This window comes from Plecotus auritus (genome assembly GCF_963455305.1).
Source record: "Plecotus auritus genome assembly, chromosome: 10".
NCBI classification, from domain to species: domain Eukaryota; kingdom Metazoa; phylum Chordata; class Mammalia; order Chiroptera; family Vespertilionidae; genus Plecotus; species Plecotus auritus.
The window spans coordinates 2709644-2715021 of NC_137785.1; positions in this window are offsets into that span (position 1 = coordinate 2709644).

Here is a 5378-nt window from a genome sequence, read left to right on the forward strand (position 1 = left end):
CATCCTCAAATTCGCTGCCTTCTCACATTTCAGAGAGAGAGCATCTGTGTGTGTGTGTGTGTTTAAATTATAATTTTTTAAAAAAATATATTTTATTGATATTTTACAGAGAGGAAAGGGAGAGGATAGATAGCTAGAAACATCGATGAGAGAGACACATCGATCAGCTGCCTCCTGCACACCCCCCACTGGGGATGTGCCCGCAACCAAGGTACATGCCCTTCACCGGAATCGAACCCGGGACCCTTCAGTCCGCAGGCCGACGCTCTATCCACTGAGCCAAACCGGTTCCGGCTAAATTATAATTTTTAAAAATACATTTTGATTGATTTCAGAGAGGAAGGGAGAGGGAGAGAGAGAGAGAAACATCCATGATGAGAGAGAATCATGGATCGGCTGCCTCCTGCACGCCCCCCACTGGGGATGGAGCCCACAACCCGGGCCTGTGCCCTGACGGGGAATCGCACCGTGACCTCCTGGTTCCTAGGTCGATGCTGAACCCCTGAGCCAGGCCGGCCGGGCTCTCCGTGTATATATATATATATTTAAATTGAATTTATTGGGAGTGACATTCGTTAATGAAATTATACAGGTTTCAGGTGTGCAATCCTACAACACATCACCTGTGTACGTATTATCTCGTGTGTCCACCACCCCAAGTCAAGTCTCCTTCCATCACCAGGTACCCATCCCCGCTTCCCCTAACTCTTCTGTCTCCCCCGCCCCCCCGCTCCCCAACACCCTTCCCTCTGGCAAACCACCACACGGTTGTCTGTGTCCACGAGTCTTTCTTTTTGTCTGTATGTCTCTTCTCTTCTTCTCTTTCTTTTTTATGGATTTCAGAGAGGAAGGGAGAGAGATGGAAACATCCGTGATAAACTGGGGGACAGAGACCGCAACCCGGGCATGTGCCCTGGCCGGGAATTGAACTATGACCTCCTGGTTCCTAGGTCGAGGCTCAACCACCGAGCCGGATCTAAACAGCGAACCTCAACGTGACACTGTTGTCATCAACCTGGTTATTAATGCAGGGGGACCTCGTTTCTCGAACATCCCCCGTCTCCAGCAGTTCGCCTCTCACCCTGATGGACCCTTTCACGCCCACCCCTGTAGGATCCGTCACGCCACCTCTCTCAGGACACACACAAAGGAGAGGATGGGTGAATACGTGTCCGTTTCCCACCGGGAACATCTCAGGGTATTGTGCTGGGAATGTGTTTTTGTTTTTTTTTGTTTTGTTTTGTGTTTTTTTTTTGCTGCTTATAATGATTGTGAAATTTTCATTTTTTCCATCTCCTGTACCTCTCCTTTCCTTTTTGTTACATTTTCATCGACATTTCATGCCCTTTTTGTTTTTTTCAGGGTTTATGTATAGACTAGAGGCCCAAGATTTGTGCACAGATAGGGTCCCTAGGCCTGGCCGGCGATCAGGGCCGATGTGTGGGTGGTGGAGACCGGGTGTAAGCTGACACGGTCCTTGCACCTGAAGGGACTAGCAAGGCTGGGTCCCCTACCCACACAGTTTTCCCAGGCTTGTTTGGATGGCGGTTATCAGTAGAATGAGAGCAACCTTTCGTAGCTTACCAAGAAGTCTGTAACTATTTACTGAGATTTGCTGTACTGAGAATGTGTCCTTCTGCTCAGTCTCTCCCTTAGAGATTTAGAGGAACAAAGAATACATTCCTCTTGACAGACCTCCTATTCAGTGTTTTATGTATAAAAGGCATTACGCAGTTAATAAACTTGCTGCAGTCTCTCGATGACCTGTAGTCCTCCCGACCCCGCTTTCCTGTCTTTCTTTCTTTTCTCAATTCCCACCTCCCTACCTCAGCTCGGTTCAACCTGTCAGGCTGGCCCTGGCATGTGGGGCGACCGGCAGGGTGATCAGGAGGCCCCTGCTGGCACCCACCTTGGCTGGCCTGGGGCCTGTGGGCCGGGGTGGGAGGGGGGTGGGCCTCTCCTGCATTGAGCGTCTGCCCCCTGGTGGTCAGTGCGTGTCATAGCGACCCGTCTTTCCTCAGGTTGTTCCGCCATTTGGCCAATTTGCATATTAGGCTTTTATTATATAGGATTAAACAGTGCCATGGACATGTACTGTCTATAAGAAAAGTTAACACAGGGAATCAGCCCTAGCCAGTGTGGCTCAGTGGATAGAGCGTCGGCCTGCGGACTGAAGGATCCCAGGTTCGATTCCGGTCAAGGGCATGTACCTTGGTTGCGGGCTCATCCCCAGTGGGGAGTGTGCAGGAGGCAGCTGATGGATGTTTCTCTCTCATCGATGTTTCTAACTCTCTATCCCTCTCCCTTCCTCTCTGTAAAACATCAATAAAATATATTTTTTTAAAAAAAGAAAAGTTAAAATAGGGAATCAACCCTAGCCGGTGTGGCTCAGTGGATAGAGCGTCAGCCTGCAGACTGAAGGGTCCCGGGTTCGATTCCAGTCAAGGGCACATGCCTGGATTGCAGGCTCTATCCCCAGTGTGGGGCATGCCAGAGGCGGCTGATCCCTGATTCTCTGTCATCGTTGATGTTTCTATCTCTCTCCTCTCCCTTCCTCTCTGAAATCAATAAACCAAACCAAACCAAACCCTTAAAGAACAAACAGCCAGAGAACCATTTGGGGATCTGGGACAGATGGATTCAATTCACCTTCTTTCTCATGGGGAAAAAAAATATATAATATATATATATATATATTTTATATATATATTATTGATTTTTTACAGAGAGGAAGAGAGAGGGATAGAGAGTTAGAAACATCGATGAGAGAGAAACATCGATCAGCTGCCTCCTGCACACCTCCCACTGGGGACGTGCCCGCAACCAAGGCACATGCCCTTGACCGGAATCGAACCTGGGACCTTTCAGTCCGCAGGCCGACGCTCTGTCCACTGAGCCAAACCGGTTTTGGCGGAAAATATATATTTTTAAAAAAGATACCCAAAAACCCACATAAATAATACAGCTGGGCGGGCGGGCAAGCTGGGGGGTTACGTGGGTGGATGGAAGAATTCAAATGCTGACTACCTCGAGGTCCACCCCCCCCCCCCCCGCCCCAAAGCGAGAAGAAACATTTCCCGGGTTCAAGTAGACATGAGGTCTGTGACCCCCGCCTCCACCCACGGGGTGCCTCCTTGAGTCCCAGTCATTCATTCATTCATTCATTCATTCACTCACAAGCACTCCTTCACTCCTGCTGCCAGCTGGATGGAGACGCTGAGATCACACACAACCTTTAGCCCACTCCTGAGGCATTCCAGTCTCCCAGGCTCCTGTCTCCCTCCTCAGTCTCCTGGACTCCCTGGCCCCATCGTTTCCACGGCAACAGCCTGGGGGGGATCATGTTTAAGGAAAACACAGTTCTCTGTTATCAGCTTCCAGCCACAGCCCTCGGGGTAGGAGGATTATCGTAACCTCTGGAGGCTGCGGGCTGGACAGCCGCGGTTCACGTACATTTTTCCTTCTTTCTTTTTTTTTTTTTTGCTTTTAATATTTTTTATGGCCCTGGCAGGTGTGGCTCGGTGGACAGAGCGTCGGCCTGCGGACCGAAGGGTCCCCGTTTCGATGCGGGTCAAGGGCACGGACCTCGGTGGCAGGTGTCTCCCGGGCCCGGACCCTGGTCAGGGCTCCCGCAGGAGGCAACCAATCGATGTGTCTCTCTCCCATCCGTGTTTCTCTCTGTCTTTCCCTTTCTCTTCCACTCTCCCTAAAAAAAAATCAATGGGAAAATATCCTCGGGTGAGGATTAAAAATACTTTTACTGATGTCAGAGAGAAGAAGAGAGAGGGGGAGAGAGAGAGAGAGAGAGAGAGAGAGAGAGAGAGAGAGAGAGACACATCAAGGGGGGGAGAGAATCACTCATCAGCTGCCTCCTGCACGCCCCACACTGCGGTACTGAGCCCCGAACCCGGGCCTCCTGGTTCATAGGTCGATGCTCAACCTCTGAGCCACACTGGCTGGACTCAAGTACCTTTCGTGCACATGGAAATGCAAAGGGATCCGGCCAGCATGGCTCAGTGGTTGCCGTTGACCTATGAACCAAGAGGTCATAGGTTCGATTCCCGGTCAGGGCACATGCCCGGGTGGTGGGTTTGATTCCCAGTGTGGAGCGTGTTTGGGAGGCAACGGATCCATGTTTCTCTCTAACATCCATGTTTCTCTCTCTCTCTCTCTCTCTCTCTCTCTGTCCTTTTGTCTCTCTAAAAAGAAATTTCTTTTTCGCCCTGACCGGTGTGGCTCAGTGGATAGAGCATCGGCCTGCGGACTGAAGGTTCCCGGGTTCGATTCCGGTCAAGGGCATGTACCTTGGTGGCGGGCACATCCCCAGTGGGGGGGTGTGCAGGAGGCAGCTGATCCATGTTTCTCTCTCATGGATGTTTCTGACTCTCTCTCCCTCTCCCTTCCTCTCTGTAAAAAAATCAATAAAATATATTTAAAATAAATGAATAGCCCTAACCAGTATGGCTCAGTGGATAGAGCATCGGCCTGCGGACTGAAGGGTCCCGGGTTCGATTCCGGTCAAGGGCATGTACCTTGGTGGCGGGCACATCCCCAGTGGGGGGTGTGCAGGAGGCAGCTGATCAATGTTTCTCTCTCATCGATGTTTCTGACTCTCTTTCCCTCTCCCTTCCTCTCTGTAAAAAATCAATAAAATATATTTAAAAATAAATGAATAGCCCTAACCAGTATGGCTCAGTGGATAGAGCATTGGCCTGTGGACTGAAGGGTCCCAGGTTTGATTCCAGTCAAGGGCATGGACCTTGGTTGCGGGCACATCCCCAGTGGGAGGTGTGCAGGAGGCAGCTGATGGATGTTTCTCTCTCATGGATGTTTCTGACTCTCTATTCCTCTCCCTTCCTCTCTGTAAAAAAAAATCAGTAAAATATATTTTAGATAAATAAAAAATTACTTTTTCAATAAAAGAAAAAAAAAAAATTCTACTACCCCAAAGGCAGCTTCATCCTGGCCCTCCAAGAATGTCCACAAACAAGTTTTCAAAGGCCGCAGCCAGCCCGGGAAGCAGCCCCGGGGAGGGGAGGGAGGGGAGGGAGGGGAGGGAAGGGAGGGGAGGGGACGGGAGGGGAGGGGAGGGAGGGGAGGGGACGGGAGGGGAGGGGAGGGAGGGGAGGGGAGGGGAGGGAGGGGAGGGGAGGGAGGGGAGGGAGGGGAGGGGAGGGGAGGGAGGGGAGTGGAGGGGAGGGAGGGAGGGAAGGGAAGGGAGGGGAGGGAGGGGAGGGGAGGGGAGGGAGGGGAGGGAGGGGAAGGGAGGGGAGGGAGGGGAGGGGTGGCCGGCCGTGGGGCAGAAGGTGATGACAGGCCCTCTGATCGGACGAGGCAAAAAGCAGGACCTCTGTCCAAGGCCGAGATCTGACCTCTAC